This window comes from Bombus vosnesenskii, unplaced genomic scaffold (genome assembly GCF_011952255.1).
Source record: "Bombus vosnesenskii isolate JDL3184/JDL3185 unplaced genomic scaffold, Bvos_JDL3184-5_v1.1 scf7180000014321, whole genome shotgun sequence".
NCBI lineage: Eukaryota > Metazoa > Arthropoda > Insecta > Hymenoptera > Apidae > Bombus > Bombus vosnesenskii.
Window position 1 is genome coordinate 1 of NW_022883432.1, and position 18,171 is coordinate 18,171.

At 40.4% G+C, this 18,171-nt stretch overlaps 1 pseudogene; it reads right to left on the reverse strand.

Moving 5' to 3' along the window:
• Positions 1-4,672: 4,672 nt before the first annotated feature.
• Positions 4,673-18,171, reverse strand: part of LOC117239838 — a 22,448-nt pseudogene continuing 8,949 nt past the window's right edge.

The following is an 18,171-nucleotide window of genomic DNA, read 5'->3' on the forward strand; positions in this document are numbered from 1 at the left end:
CAAATCAGGGAAGTACCACACGATCGTATTAAAGGGTCTAAACAATAGCTTCTCCGAGACAGAGATACTCGCAGAGTTGCAAGCACTACAGATGTCCGACGTCCAATTGATAAAAGTTTGGCGCTTCTCAACAAAAAGATCCATAGAGAACAATGTATTGCTCCCAATTTACATAATCCAAGAATTCCCACAAAGCAATATTAGTAACCTACTAAAAATGAACCGCATAAATTACTTTAGCGTAAAATGGGAAAAAGTCAGAAAAAATGACATAACGCAATGTCACAAATGTAAACTGCATGGAGCCGCACGGACCAAACGAGTGCAAAATAAAAAAAGTAGACGCGGTAAATAAAGACGAAGTATACTGCGTGAACTGTAAAAACTACGGATATCCTGCGTTGTATAAAGGATGCCCAAAATTCGTTGAACTTTGCAAAAAAACTTTGCAAAAATATCAACAAATGCAAGGAATCAAAAACAAACGCGTTGCTCAAATAAGCCGCAAATTCATTCCGTAGTTAAAGTTCTCAGACATATTACGACAAGGAATAAGCCGAAACCAAGTCTCCGAAAACCAACCACATCTAACAAACTTATTACCGCGCGTAATGCAAAATCCAAATCCAATTAAAACCATACCCCAATTGGACATAATAAACTTATCGAGGTCTTCAAAAAAAGCATGTTCAAAGCCCTAAATGAACAACAAACACAATTAAACGAACTAAAACAATCATTAAAAACGCAGGAAGAATGGATTGACTCTTGCCCAAAAGGAGTCTCATACCTAGACATATGCTTTGGAGACACACAATTACAATTCCTTTGTCAATTACAATTCCTCCAATTTACGGGCAACTAACCCGCTCAAAACTATAGACTACGATTGCGACCATAGCGCTCTCGTATTCCAGATAAGCAAAAATACATCTGACTTCCTAACCCTAGAAATACAGAGTGACGAACCCAGGTGTAAGTACAAAGAAATAAACTAAAAAAAAATTACAAAATCAGCTGGAAAGAACTGCGATCTAAATATCCACAACAATGTCAATCTAACAAAGAGGCAAATCGACTCACTTATAGACGAAATAGAAAAACATATACAAACCCTTCTTCAAGAATCCGTACCAAACTTAAAAGAAAAAAATTCTTGCGAGTCCTATATCAATAATAAAATTAAAAAACTACAACGAGACAAAAGCTACATTCTATCCAAATTAAACAATCTAAAATACAACTATTCTTACGACAAAAGAGTAAACTTAGAATTCCTAAAGTAGCTGCTATAATGCTAATAAAATCCCAACTGAAACAAGAATTCGCAAACTCTATAAATCAACACTGGGCAAACAAAATAAAAAATATCTCTAAAAAGGACTGATAGCATGCCCCACAGAGGAATCAAGTTTTTACATCCAAAGATCCAAACTCTGTCCCATCTCTCAAATTGCCTTCAGACGAGAACGATTCCATTCAGCGCGGCATGAGCGTTAGCCGAAATAAATGATATTCTTATTTGCTTTTAATGTACAAAAATAGAATATGTGAAAAAATATAAAGGTGTGCAAAAATGAGTGATATATGGTATTAGTCGCGTAATACTAAATCATTTCTATTTTTCCATGTTTCGACTATAGATTATTAAAAATAGATTATTAAGGAAAGTAAAAAGGATTGGAAAAACAAAAAGGTCAACACCACGCGGAGTTCCAAAGCTGTCACCCATTTAAGTACTTTCTTCATCCCAACTTTCGTTATCGGACGAGGAGTTTTTTTATAACGTTTGTTGACCAGTAGATGAGTATTACGTTTGTATGTTGTTAACAATAAACAATGGACTTCGGTTGTGGGGTGGCTTAGGCAAAAGTACCGATACGTGACCGGTTCTCGTTTTCTTGCGCGACGGAGAGAGTTTGATGATCCACAGACTGCCGTATGTTGGCGGTGAATTGTCCGTTGCAATCAAGGTGCCGGAATTATCGCGGCGAACATTTATCAGGATTTTGATTGAACGCATAAGTAAGGGGTTTATGGTCCGTGAAAATTATGAAATTTTTTCCTTCTATAGCGTGTCAAAATCGCTTGACCGCGGTGTACATGGCAAGTAGTTTGCGATCGTACGCGCTCTGCTTTCGCGGCGCGGAGTTTAAAGGTTTGGTAAGGAAACTCAACGGCTGCCAAGCGTCGTTGACGCGTTGCTGCAGGGCCGCTCCTAATGCATAGTCGGATGCGTCTATCGCGAGGCTAATGGGCGCGCCAGGTATCGGATGCGCTAACATCGTGGCGTTAACGAGGACGCGTTTCGACTCGTAGAAGCAAGCTTCGAATTGCTCCGACCACTCGATGGGCGCGTTGCCTCTTTTCGCGCCTTTTAACAGGTCGTTGAGTGGCTTAAGTGTTTTTGCGGCCCTCGGTATGAAACTTCGGTAGTAGACGAAATCGAGCCCACGTGTGATTTCGTCGACGAACCGCTGACATGTTTGCGCGGCGTTCCGAAATCCAAATATCATGTTTGTTGCTTCGAAAAGTCCGAAAGGCGCTGTTATCGCGGTTTTTTCTATGTCCTCGGACGCTATCGGAATTTGGTGGTAAGCGCGGACTAGATCGATTTTTAAAAGATTCGCTTACCATGCAGATGTTGCGCGAAGTCTTCGATATGTGGCGGTGAGTACCTGTCGGGTACGGTGCGGGCGTTCAATGCACGGTAGTCGCCACATGGTCGCAGGTTTCCATCCTTTTTCGGCACTACGTGCAGGGGTGATGCCCACTGGCTTTTCGATGGTCGCATCACGCCTTGCTCGATCATGTGTTCGAATTCCGCCTTTACGAGGCGACGTGGTTTGTTGTAGACGGGTGGGCCGGGTGTGGTTTCGATGTGGTGCACCACACCGTGTCGAATCCTCTCTCTTCCGAAGATCGGTGGGCGGGTAAGGACCGGAAATTCTGCCAAGAATTGGTGGTATGATGATTCGCCGATGACGGTCTTAACGGACACATCGTCTGTTGTGGCGGTGTATCCCCTTGATGACATCTGGATTGTCGTGTCGATAAGCCTTTTGTTTCGCGGGTCCACGAGCAACCCGTAGTGACTTAGAAAATCCATTCCGATGATGGGCGTTTTGACGTCCGCTACGGTAAAATTCCACTTGAATGTTTTGCGTAGGGACAGGTTTAGGTTGATCGCGACGATTAACTTAACGGTCGGATTTGGACCCCGCAGGAAACATAGCCGAAACACGCTGGGCGACGAACGTGTTAATTGCCATCGTTCTAAAGGAACCGAATGATTGAAGCTGGTCGTTGAATGGTAGAGCGACAATGTATCGCTGTGTGCGTCGGATGTGGGCTTGGAAGTGTTCTTCGCATCGTCGATCTGCCTCTGAGATGTGATTGATCGAGGGTCCTTCGTCGATTTCCCAAAACCGCGCGAGCTCTGCTTGTAGAGCCGTCGTGGATGCGTGAAATGTGTTTGTCGCGGTTTGGGAAGTTGGACTCCCCCCGGTTACCCAACCGAATCGCGTTTTCTGCAGACGCAATTCAGGCTCGTCTGGCTGAGTTAGGTTGATTTGTCCAACACACATCGAGGCGAGTATTGAACCTAAGCTTAGTACGATATCGATCAGGTCTGATAAATGAAATCGTGGATCGGCCAATTTGAGATTTCTGGGTATCTCAAGTGTCGAACGATCGATAGGTTCACTTGGAATTAAGGTTGAAATGGTCGGGATAACACGGAACGTTAATGTTCGTTCGTATGCGTCGTCAATGGAAGTGATCGTGGCCGTGATGTATCGCCTAGAAGTCGTTGTCAGGTGTCTAGAGCCCCAATTGGGACCGAACATTTGTTTTGCTTTATTTAATGCGATTTTACCAATCTTTCGGTAATGAAATTCATACTGGATCCGGTGTCGAGCAGCGCTGGACAACGGATTGGTTGATGTTTATCATTCAAAACGTTGATTTGCGCAGTGATGACTATATCATTGGATAATGATTCGGATGTTACTGGTCTAGTATGTTCGGTCGTCAACGGATTTGTCGATTGTCGACGTCATTGGTTATGTGCTCGTCTGTCATTGGAAGATGGGCTTAGAGACGAGGCTGTTCGCGGTGTCTCCCATCTGTGGTTTGTTGTGTGTCTTCTGTGGCAAGTGGGCGATGAATAGGGTGGCAAATGTGGGTCGACTGTTTGATGGAGAGGATTTTGGACTGGGCGTGCTGGAACGAATCTCTTTTTGATCTGAGGTGGAATGGTGTAATAGGTACTGAAGTACACTAGGTTATATTTAACCAATAACGTTTATTAAACCAGGTAACAACAAATGACAATTAGCAGTTAACATCGGTTGATACTTAACTATCGGTTATACTAATGTGCTTATTTTTCCGACCGAACTGATTCTTTTCTTCGTTGCCCATCGATATCCCCACTGGCGTGCGTTCATTATAAGTGCCGCCGTGGCTGGCGCGTGTATGCCCTTCCGAGAAATTCGGCGGAAGGAACGTGAAGATATCGATGACAGATTGAGTACGTCGTGTTGCGTTTTGACGGCGTAGCGTAGCGCTTTGTATCACGGAGCCGTTGGAAAGTTCCATAGTCCTTGTCGCCACAGATCATTGATCTTAACTCGCAGTTTTATCAGTGGTTCGTACTTCTCCGGGCATTTTAGATTTTTTCATTCTCATCTAGTGTTCTTGCTTTCTCATTTTCTGATGTAAATAGTTCTAGTGGATTTACCTGTTTGGGTTTCTTTTGAGCATTTCTGTTTCTGTTTCTACATAATTCCACTGGGTGGAATCGGTCCGGGAAGTTCAGTGCTTCACAGATCGTGCACGGTTGTTTCTTGGATGGTGGGTTTGCATTTTTGTCCAGGTTTAGCTTTCTTGTGTTTCTTTCCTTTTTCTCTGGTCTTCATATTGTCCCAAAATTCCCATTAGGTCATTTGTTGATTGTACACTTTCTCGATTTTATCTTCGATATCGATAGGTAATCCAATGACAATCAAATGTATCCTCACGTCTTCATCCATTTTCCTCTTTACTTCCAATATTAGTCGTTCTTTCTCTAAGGCATATTTAATAAACGAACCTGAAAGGTATTTGAAGTTGTAAGCGTATCGTATTGCAGACCAACCTTTATTGTTAAAGGTTTTGAGAAATGCATCTTTCCAGTCTTCCCAATTGTGTCTTCAGCCTTCAGCAGATTTGTTTGGTACCATTTTGCTGCTGTTTTCTCTAAATACTTTTTTTAAACCTTTGACTTTCTCCTCATCATTTTTTATTTTATATTTTCTGCATTCTTCTTCATACTCTGATATCCAGTCTGTGGCTTCTTGAGTTCCATCAAATTATTTTATACTATTGTTTCTTCTATTTCACGCTTATCTCGTTTTTGGAGAGTTTCTAGAAGTGTTTCCATGTCCACACTGGACTTCTCGGTTTCCGTCTTTATTTTCCTTGTGTTTAACATTTCTATACTGGCCTACCTTGGTTAGACTGTTTGCGGTTCTTCACTCTTGCTGAACTGAATAATTGCTGATATTCCCGTTTTGCTTGATATTCCCGGGGGGAAATGTAGCATACTTCGTCTTCTGGTCTTCTTATAGATTCTATACTCTCTATCTTCTCCCCTTTTGCGTTCTCGTTCATGACGATACGTAAGTTAACTTTCAGCGGCATGGCGTAACGGAAATCGATTTATAAGGTTCAATTCTAGGATAATTCAGGGATCGATTCTGAAAATCAAGTTTATTGTGAAAATACTTAAATGAAATACAGGAGTAAACAACAATTAATAATTAACAACAATTAATAACAGTAATAATTAAATAAACAACAACCAATTAATAACAGTAAATAATAAATAGCAAGTTCTGTGCAATGTCTACCTGAAAATCGAGAATCGATTTTCAACGTCCTGAGCTACCGATTTTTCTCCGTCAATCCTCAATGTTTTAAATAATTACTCTTTCTTCTGTGATCTTGTCTATCTCCGATGTTGATCTCTGTCCGTCCGTTTGGGAAATGCGTGTCTCTCAAAATGGCTCTCCGTGAAACAAAGAAAGCCGTTCTGTCCGTGAAACAAAAGAAGTCGTGCTGTCCGTAAAACAGAGAAAGTCCCTTTGTTTATCCGCATTTGAACTCTTAGAGAGTTTACGTAAGTATTTCAAAATTCTCAATGCATATTTATAGTGGGTCTCGTGGTAACTGTTTTGAAATCGACTTAAATAGTTTACACTATAGCTAACGTCTAATCTTGTTCCAGTACTAATATATAATAAAACTCCTGTGAGATTTCTATATCTTATATCGTCCGAGGCTGATTGTGCGGGTGCTAAACTTAAGTTTTGTTCCATTGGTGTAAAATATAGTTTACTATTTTCTATATTATATTGTTTCGCTAATAACTCTATATAACTACTTTGATCTAATTTTATCTCACACTTCTTATAATCGTATTCAATGTTTATTCCTATGTAAATCTTTGCTTCACCTAAGTCCTTCATCGCAAATTTGTTTGACAATGTGTTTTTAATTTCATCGATTTTTCTTTTCTTTTTTTTCCACATGTTAATAAGTTGTCTACGAATAGAATTAAGTATATAACATCATCGCTCTCGTACTTCATATACAGACAATAATCATTCTCACTTCTTTGAAATCCTAGTTTTTTCATATACTTTACATACTTTCCCGCTTTTATCGTCGTAACCTACAGGTTGTTTTACAAATACTTCCGATTTTATAGTTCCGTTTAGGAAAACTGTTTCTACATCCATTTGCGTAATTGTCAAACCATATTGACAGCAATAAGATAGTAATAACTTCAACGTTTGCATTTTTGCCACTGGAGAGTATAAATTTTCCAGTACTTCCTTTTGTTGGAAGCCTCGAATAACTAGTTGCGCTTTCTTACGATTATCAGATTTATTCGTATATACCCATTTCAAGTCTAATACTTTTTTGTCTTTTGGTTTCTCTACTAATTTCCAGGTCTTATTTTTGATTAAACTATTCATTTCTCGATCCATTGCTTCTTTCCATGAACCGCTCGCATCTCCACTTAAAGCTTCTTCATAGGTTTGAGGACTGTCTGCGCTAACTACATTCACATAAATGAAATATGAGCTAGTTTGGCCATATCTTTCAGGTTTCTTTCTCTCCCGTCCTGACCTTCTCAAATTATTTTCTGTGTCCTCAAGTTTTCTTTCTGATTCGTTACTTAAATTTCTCTCCTCTTTTATTGCAATCTGCTCGACCTTTTCCTCATTTATTTCATTTTCATGAATTTCGTTTGAATCCGAATGTTGGTCAAAATCCTTTTCTCTTTCATTGTCTGATTCATCTTCTCCTTGAAATCCTACTAAATTATCATCTTCACCTATAAATTCTACGTGTCTTGCAATGATAATTTTATTATTAACTAGGATCCTGTATCAAATGTTTTCATAACCTACAAGTATCCTAGTGTCTGCTTTTTTGTCCCATTTCGAATTTCTTTTAATTTCACGTATTCTTACGAAAATTACTTCCGTACAATCTTCAATTATTTATATTCGGTTTCCTTTTAAAAAATATTTCAAATGGTGTTTTATTTTCATATGTGTTCGTAATGGTTCTATTTTTTAAGTACGCCGCGGCTCTAACTATTCCCGGCCAATATTTAATATTCAGCTTTGAATCATGTAATAAGCATCTAGCGGAATTCATGATTGTTCTATTGTAGCGCTCAGCTGTTCCATTTAACTCGTGAACATAAGGTGGGCATGGTTCTAGGACAATTCCCTTTTCCCTAATTAGATTGTACATGTTTTTCTTCATATATTCTTTTCCATTATCGCATCTTAATCTTTTTATCTTCTTACCAGTAAGATTTTCAATTTTGTTTATATAATGAAGGAAACAATTGTAAACTTCATCGTTTGATTTCAAAGTATAAATCAATGCGCATTTAATGTAGTCGTCTATAAATGTTAAGAAATATTTAGATCCATCAAACCCGGTATTTTTATCAAGTTCATTTAAATCGGTATGTGCTAATTCTAAAATCTCGTGTGCTCTACTACGGTTATTTTGAAAGGGTAAATTGTGCATTTTATTTTCGATACGTGTATCACATTCTAATTGTACTTGCTCAAAATTTCCTGGCATTCCCTCAATTAATTTTTTTAATTAATTAAGGTTTACATGCCCTAAAATTCTGTGAAATTTTTCCTTATTTGTCATTTTTCCTGCATTTTTAGCGTGACATTCTTGCCTTTCAATGCAACTACTTATTTTATATGTCGGGGTAGCGTTGTGGATAGGGTTGTGGGTGTTTGCTGGATCTTCATTGAAATTGGCCATCGTTACGGTATAACAAAAGTACGGTTTATTAACACAAGTATGGATAACACAGATTTGACAATCTACCACAACGATTAGGCGCTCGCGATATTAGTGACAATGGTCTCAGGTTCGATAACGAATCCGCGGTCAACGGGATGATAGATGAACGTTCTCACAAAATCTAAGCCTGAACAATTATTGATCGTAAAGGCGTTACTCTTTAGTCGATGAGATCGCGAGGGAGAATGAATTTCCGTATCGATGATGCCACAGAGGAAAACTATATGGGGTGTGCCTAAAGGCGCGAAATCCTCGGATTTGTCGAGAAAAGCCTTCGTTCTGAACATGTACTGCGGACACGCATCGACATCTGGCAATCATCTTACTCGAAGAATAGGGTCTTTGTGTCGTGCGCCACGGGACAGAAACTGTTGGAAAGTTTACTGCCGAGTGCCGCCACAAATATTTCTTTTAAGGAGAGCTGTGAAATTACTCCATACCTTTGTTAGACAAAGCGTTCATCTCTTGACCGCGGCTACGTTAGGCGACAGACTGTCGCCTCGAACCAAAGCTCGCTATCGCTAATCTCGAACAATTACAATCGGATTGAATAACTACAATTGTTTAATTACAGCTATCGTAGACTCTAGATTACAATGTTGCGGGATTATCCAAAATTCCAGAGGCTCCGGTGTTCTTTCATCTCCGACACGGCCATCCTGACTATCACACGTCCTCGTGTGTAGCTAAAAATATTGAGTTTTTCCAAAATTAGGCTCGACGTAATTGATATTATTTACCATTCCATTAAATGTCCCAATAAGTCAAGGGTCCATTTCAACAGTGAAACTTCGTTCGGAGGTGTGACAAGCAAGGAAATGAAAGAGGACTAAAATTAGTAGCGTTACGATTTGTGTTCAAAGTGTTAGTTGCATTCTGTGAGTTATCAGTCAGATCGTAATGACAGGACAGGATTCATTTTCGATTTCACACAGGGATGAATCTCAGTTTGTTGGATCATATTACTACGTTGGGTGTATTACAAAGGCGCGGGACATATTACGAAGGCGCGGGACATATTACGAGGGCGCGGGACATATTACGAAGGCGCGGGACATATTACGAGGGCGCGGGACATATTACGAGGGCACGGGACATTACGAGGGCGCGGGACATATTACGAGGGAGCGGGACATATTACGAGGGCGCGGGACATATTACGAGGGCACGGGACATTACGAGGGCGCGGGACATATTACGAGGGAGCGGGACATATTACGAGGGAGCGGGACATATTACGAGGGCGCGGGACATATTACGAAGGCGCAGGGCAACACACTGAACATATTACGAAGGCGCAGGGCACCGTAATGGGTGTATTAATACAATCACAACGAGATGTTAATGATTCTCTGAGATCCGTGTACTCACATCGTTACTATCACCGGCGTTGTCATCGGCGCCGACGTCCAACTCAGCAGGAACGCAGCTTTCTGGCATTTTTCTCAGTCTGTCGTGTCTGTCCTTATATGATCGTTTGCCGTCTAAGGTTTTTAAAGTACATCTACCTCCTTCCAAAATCTCTGCTATTATGAATGGACCCCTGAATTTCGGATCTAACTTCGTCTGGTTTCTTTCCTCGTTTTTGCGTAATACAAAATCACCAAGGTTAAACCTAACTATTTTAGCTTTATTTTTGTCGAACCTATCTTTATCGTATTTGCAGCTAGCGTCTATATTCTTTATCGCCTGCTGTCTTACATGGGAGATATCTACTTCTCTTTCTTCGATATTGTCGGGTAGGGATAAGCCGTAGGGTCTTGCTGTTTTACCGATTAGTGGTTCTAATGGGCTCGACTTAGTCACGCGGTTGGCAGTGCAATTTAAAACCAGTTGTATTTCCCCGATTGCGTCTTGCCAAGACCGCCCGGTCGTTTCTATTGTTGTGAACATATTTTTTAGCGTACCCATAATACGCTCTACCTGTCCATTGGCCCTACTAGCACCGGTTGCTATTAAGTGGAGTTTAATATGTTTATCTTGACAAAAATTTTGAAATTCCTTGCCCGTAAAACATCTTCTTTGATCCGCTATTACCCGGCAGGGACTGCCGAATAAAAATATAGCCGACTTAAGTGCTTTAATGGTGTTAAGGGAATCTATTTTACGGGTATGGTGTAGGTATATGAATTTGGTAAAAGCGTCAACCAAAACAATGACGTACTACTCTTTCAAGTCATTCTTACCCGTCAACTTGCCCGTTATGTCCATGCGAACCGTATGCCCCAGGGTATGCTGATCTTAGGTATGGGATGTAGTTCGGCTTGTATTTTGCCCGAACTAGCCTTTGAAACTCGACAAGCATGACGGTTTTCAACGAATTTACGAACATATTTCGCCATTTCTTCGAACCAGTAATACTCGCACAATTTCTCAAGCGTTTTATCCCATCCCAAGTGCATAATTGATAACGGACATTATGACATTGGACATGGGAATTGTACATGGTTGATAACGGACCACCTAAAACCTCTTGGGACAATGGGCAAGCAGAGAGTTCTGCCTTTCCTTTGTATCTTACGGTACAGGGTGCCGGATCGTAGTTCGTAAGTATTCGCGATATCGTCCGCAAGCTCATCGTTTCGCAACTTACTGGCGATTTCTGTAATTTGGGGATCGCGACGTTGTTCCGTTAATAGCCAATCTTCGGAGATTTCGGCCAGATTGATTTCTCTCTCTGTAGCTTTGCTGATCGTACGGCGATCCAAGTCTACGGGGTTTCGCGAAAAGAAGTCTACGTGGGCCATTCGTTTACATTCCCGGTACATAATGTCAAAGGTAAAGGTTTGTAAGTAAGCCCACCACCTGTAAACCATATCATTTAAATGTACTTTATTGTTGGATGACTTCAAGGAATTGTAATCAGTGACGACAAGAAATTCTCGTCCGTGTAGATAATGAAGGAAATGTTTGACGGCGTTTACAATCGCTAACGTTTCTAGTTCATAGGAATGATATCTAGATTCCGCAGGGCTAGTCCTTTTACTGTAATATTCCACTACTCTATTTTTACCTTCAACCTTATGCATTAAAATAGCCCCATATCCCTCAGAACTAGCGTCGGTATGTAGTTCTATCGGGTAGTTGGAGTCGAATATCATTAACACCGGCGCTTCGGGCAGGACGGAGATTACCTTTTGCCTTATTTTTTCATGTCTATCCGCCCAAGCTATGCTTTTATTACCGGAAGTGTGTCACGTCCCGCGCTCCGCACGCGCCGTAACGAGAACAAGAAAACTATTCTATACAAAACGCGCGAATAAAGATTTGAATACACAAACGAACACACGGCGCCGCGAAACTAAAGGAAGGATTAACAAAGTGAGGGGCGACTAATAAATCCAATCAGTATAAAATAAAATAAAATAAATAAAACCAGCTAACGGATTGAACGAGTTACGAACCAAACAAATAAACCAGGAAATAAGAATAACTACGGAAAGGGAAATAATTGAAACGCCAGAAATACGAGTATATATAAATATATTTTAATCAATCAACTTGAAGAGTTACATATAAGTATAAACATATATGCTAGGCACGTAATAAATTAGTAAATATTAGAGTTAGCGCTTATAATACTATGCAATAAATACAATATTATCAATTTATGAAATATAAGTATATACAAAGTTAAAAACTAATACATACAATATTGTATTATTAAAGAAATAAAAGTTACATTGTCAGAAACATATATATATGTGTGCGCATTCTATTAAACTGATACATATTTGAAACTAGCCTACGTTCCGGTAAAGAATTATAAAATAAGAACTACATTACGAAACATGCATGTCTATATATATATATATATTATATTCTAAACTAAACTACTATTAATGTACGCTCGAATCGACAATCTAAGATACAGGCTACGCTCCGGTAAAGAGTTATAAAATAAGAACTACGCTACGAAACATGCATGTCTCTATACAAACATATAAAAATCTATATTCTAAACTACTACTAATCTATGTGCATTCTACAATCTAAAGTACATACTTAAAACTAGCCTACATGCCGGTAGAGCATTATAATATAAGAATTACATTATGAAACATGCATGTCTCTATATAAACATATAAATAATTTATTTTTCTAAACTAAAACTACTATTAATAATCTACAAAAGAAATAGAACACACAACGCAACACTTGGGACTAAGCGACAACCTGTCGATAGCCCAAACGCTCAAAGTAATTAACACCGCAACGATCTGAGTAATTGCATACAGAAATTCTATCATCAAACACAAATATGTAAACACACACTAAACGCACAATACTCAACAAACTTACGCAAAACAATTCGATGGAGGAGGTCTTTGTTATGGGAGAGCAGCGGAGTTGCGCGTGTTGCCCGAGCAAACTTTAAAATGATAATGATGCTGCAGCCACCAGCCCTTCCACGCGCCGAAGAAACACCGGTAATTCCCACGGTACAGCACGTGGAAGTTTCTCGCGGAAAGGACTAGATCAGCGTGGAATGCTTCAAATCTCCTAGACGCTAGCTCAGCGGAAACACAGGACTGATAAAAAACTAAGTCGAAATATGAAATTTACATTTTGTCACGTACGATTCCAAGAAGCCCAAACTGCAACATCCCGATTCCCACGGAAGCGTACCCCCAGCGGACCACCACCCCGTGGGGGATGGCATTATAAATAAGCGATGCAACATAGCGCGGCGTTCTTTAATTCTTTATTCGTTCTTCAGTTCATTATTCGTTCATTAGTTTGCGATCGTTTGTTACTACGGCTCATTATTCTTTGCGTCTAGAAATTTGTATAAGTATTTTGCGTTTCGGGGTCTTTAGTTTTTCGATAAAGAGAAGAGAGTCGCGATTAAATAAAGTAAAATTTTAAGTCTTCATTACGATATCAATTCAGTTAGCAAGTCACTCAATTTGTATCGAAATAGTTTAATAAAGTAAAGGTTGATAGAAAACTATATTCGAGATTAAATAATAAACCCAACAACCTTCGACGATCACCGGGACAGCTGGAGTGATGGCACCAGATAGCACCTTTTCCTCAAGGTAAGCAAATTAAATTTAAAAAACTTTCTTCTTCTCTGGCAATCTCGTTGTCCTCGAGAATTGAATCAAAACCTCCTATCATCGATTTCATTTACGGTTTTAAAGATAGAAATATTGCTTAAATTTTAAACAAAGGAGTTGTCCGTTGTGTCGGCTTGTGCGAACGGTGTTTTCAGCTACTGAAACACCCACTGATCTTCGCATTCCTCCTCCCATTGTTGGTAAAATATTACCCATCTTTGGGCAAGGCTTGCGAAATCACACAAGTCCCGCTCAGAAAGGACTAATAAATATATCGTCGGGGTCAATTGAAAATCAAGAACGATACCGGTATTGCTATTAACCGATATTCTTGCCATTCTTGCATGCGATTATAAGAAAGATATAACAAAACAATCCCCCCTTCGGGAAATTAACCAAAAGATCGTTCGCTGTGTCGACTCGTGCAAACGGTGTTTTCGATTATCGAGAACACCCATCGATCTTCGCCTTCCTCCTCCCACTGTTGGTAAATTATTACCCGTCTTTGGGCAAGGCTGGCGAAATCACACGAGTCCCACACAGAGAGGATCGTTAGAATTATCCTCACATTCCTATCTAATCCAGCAACGCTAAAATATATATATCTAGCTAATCAAATATATATATATAATAACCTAATCCATTTCACATTCAAGTAAAAATCCGTTCGACGAGGAAAAATATTTATTGTACCCAGCTTTAATCCTCTCCCGCGCTAGTATCCCTGCGCATAGCAGGTTAGCCGAAAAGTGAAATTCGTTTACCAGTTGCATTAAGCGTCAGTTAACGCTACCCATTAAACGCAAAAGAAAATAATAAAAAATAAAATATTTTGAAATAGTCTTTGGACTATTTCTGGTGGCAGCAACTACCGTATTAATTAATAACCTAAATCGGAATTAAATACACAATAATATCATTTTAATTTATTTCCTTTCCGATTAAATTCAAAACTCAAACTCAACTATAAAAAAAAAAAATTTTTCAGTAAAATTCAACCTTAGATTTGATCGATTTAAACAAACAAATTGATACGTAACAAGTGCGTACAAGGGTTTCATTATCTGTGAGAATTTAGGGACGAATTTTCGGAAGTAAGAGGCTAAACCTATGAATTGCCTGAGCTGTGTGACGGTCGTTGGCGCAGGTAAAGAACTCAAGGCGTGTATTTTACCTGGGTTGGGACGAACTTCTCCGTCACGAATTACATATCCCAAATAGAGTACCGAGGTCTTTAGAAAAGAACATTTTGAAAAGTTGAAAGAGAATCCGGCTTTTACGAGGGTATCTAATACGGTGTTCAATCTTCCTAGGGCTTGATCTATCGAGTCAGCAATAATTAGGACGTCATCCAAGTAAACAACAACGTATGAATACGCGACGTCGCCTAAGGCATTGAGAATGGCCCTCTGAAAAATGGACGGTGCATTTTTCAATCCGAACGGCATAGTTATGTACTCGTATTGTCCGTCGGGTGTAACGAACGCAGTATACTCTGTCGAATTAGGATGAATGGGAATCTGTGAAACCCGCTGGCCATGACCAGGCTAAGAAAGTATGTCGCGTTTCGTAATCTTGCGATTTGATCAGCAATAAGGGGTAAGGGATACCGATCCACGATCGTATTTTTATTTGGCGCTCGGAAATCTACACACAATCTATCTGAGCCGTCCTTCTTTTTCACGAGTAACATAGGGCTCGCGAACGGCGAATTTCTAGGCCTTACAATTTTTGCTCTAATTAGTTCACTTATTCTCTCGCGCACTATTTTCCGCTCTTCCTCGCTAAGTCTGTAAGGGCTTCTTTGTACGGTGACGTTAGGGTCAATTAGACGTATTTCTAACTGGCCCGTACTTACGCGAGCACGCGGGAAACCCGTAATGAACGAATCTTTGAATTTTTCGAGAACAGAAATTAATCGATCTTTGTCGTTATCAACTACATCAGTGTCGACCTCGTTAATGTTGACCGCATCTTCCGCGATTTTACTACAGGCGTTAACCATTTTTGTCTTACAAATATCGTCGCTGTTTCGTGTAATGTAATATAATTTCGTGTAAAATTTCACGACCAATCATGATATCGTATTTTAAGTTGCTATTCGCAAGGACGTGAAAAGTTATCTTCAATGTAAAACCGTTAATACATACGGTGGACAAAATCTGAGATGTACTTTTAATACAAGTATTTCCTATTCCTCGCAGTACTACTACGTGAGTCGTTCTTTTGCCAGAAAATTTCGAGGCTGCGGATTCTTTAATTAACGAACATTCGGCTCCAGTATCGAAATAGAATGGGAACGACTCACCCAGCTGACTTAATCTACTGGTTGGGGCTTCGCAGGCATCGACACGATGTTCGTCCTCGGAACGATGTTTTCCTTCTCGCAGCAACGGGCAATGAGGCGCGATGTGTCCCTTCTTATGGCATTTAAAACACGATACTTTTGACGATGTGGCCGGTCGGTTTTCCTCTGGGCGTCGGGAGTTCTTCCTCGGTTCCAACTTCATCCTCTTGCGGCACTCCATTATTTTATGTCCGCGGGTACCACAGTAAAGGCATCTCACCTGGTGGCCCAATAGCTTACGTCGTTTGGCTTCGGGTTCCGCCGGTGAATTTCCTGGCGAAGATGTCGGCTCCTTCTCGTAACAGAAGGGTCTCATTTCGTTCCGAAATTGGTCATCCGTCTTGATGTCACTCTTGAGAGCCAATCGTTTAAAACGTTGGAACGTTTAATCGTTTAAAACGTAACATTTCAATGGAATTTTATCTCCGATAGCGGTGGATGGGCATAGGTTTCTAATGTGACACGCAGTGTTCACAGCTTCTCCCCACAGGTAGTCGAGGAGCCCCGACTGGATGAGCAAACACCTAGACATCTCAACCAGGGCCCTATTTGCTCGTTCTGAAACTCCATGTTGTTCGGGGTTCCTTGGGACGGTCTTTCTGAGCAGAATGCCTTTCTCCCTCAGTTAGCTCTCAAAATTTGCCCCTGTATACTCACCTCCATTGTCGGTATGGAGAACACTTATTTTGGACTGATGTAGAGCCCCCACTTCCATCTGGTATTCCTTGAAGCACTCAAATACTTCGCTCTTTCTGTTGATGATCCTAACGTACATGAAACAAGAGAAATCATCGATGAAAGTCACAAAATAGTTACCTCCACCTAATGACTTGCGCTGAACTCTGCCACTGACATCGCTGTGAACGATTTCCAAAGGACGTTGACACATATGATGAGCTGTCTTCGGGAATGGCAGCTTTGCCATTTTTCCCTTCACACAGACTCCATATAGTTCATCGTGTTTCTTGGAGTCCTCCTTTACGCTTCTTCACAGTCTCCAGGTTTTCCACGGAGACATATGCAAAAAAGATAATAAACATAATTAAGGGGGTATTCTAGCCTAGAAATTTGAAAAGATCGAAAAAAATTTTTTCATATTACCAAGGTATAGACATTCAAGAATATGCCCTTAAGGATTTTTCGTGTTTCAAGGGCGGACGACCGAGAGTATGCGAGTCGAAAAGCGAGTGTGTTGCGAGAGTCAGAGCTAATTGAGTCGTTAGAGGTTTCGAGTCGTCGAAGAGTAGAGTCGTGAGAATTGATAGAGTTGTTAGAGAGAGAGAGTGTGTGTTAGATTCGTTGTGACGAGAGTGATCAAATAACTGTAAAGTTATTTGATATAGATACGAGTATTGCATTTAGTTCCGTTAAATAAATATCGTTCTCTGTCCAATTTATATCTGTATATTCAGTTTAATATTAATAAATTGTAAGTAATCGAAAAAAAATTTCTATCCTTATTTTTCGATATTACACTACTGTTGCTCTCTTCATCCTGTCTTGTATGTGCTTTTCGTCCCCGCCATTTTTCTGCAGAATGTATCCCAAGTATCTTGTCTCCTCCACTTCTTCTATTTCTTGTCCGCCCCATCTCCATGTCCTTTGTCTCCTCTTGTTCTTTCTCCTTTGAATGCTATTACTTTTGTCTTCTCAGTGTACAGCTCTAGCTCTGCGTTCTTCAGCAATGCTTCGAATCTCTTCATCATTTCCTTTAGTTCCTCTTGCCTGTCCGCTATCAGCACGATGTCGTCTGCATATGAGAGTGACCACACTTTCCTATTTCCTACCACTATGCCTCCTGCTTGTCCTTTTCTTAACTCCTCTTCTAGCCCTGCCACGTATACATTGAATAATGTCGGGCTCAACGGGCACTCTTGCCTCACTCCCTTCACTGTCCAGAACTTTCTTGTCTCTTGGTTACCTATCCTCGCGATGTTCCTTGTGTCTTCATATACTTCTCTAACTCTCCTGGTTAGCTTCTCATTGATCCCCATTTTCCTCATTCTTTCCACCAACTTTCCTCTGTCTACCCTGTCGAACGCCGCTTTCAGGTCCGCGAAGCACGCGAACAGCTTCCTTTTTCCTCTGCTTACTTGCTTGTCCAGTATGTGTTTCAGCACATACACCGCATCCATCGCTCCTCTTCCTCTCCTGAACCCGAGCTGACTCTCTCCTACTTTGTTTTCGGTCTCCGCTTTCAGCCTCTCGTCCAGGATCCCTGCGTATATCTTGTAGGCCGTGTTCATCAGCGTAATTCCCCTGTAGCTCTTTACGTCTTCCTTTTCTCCCCTCTTGTAGATCGGGTATATTACGCCTCTCCTCCAGTCCTCGGCCATTCCTTCTCCGTTCCAAATTCTTCTTAGCATT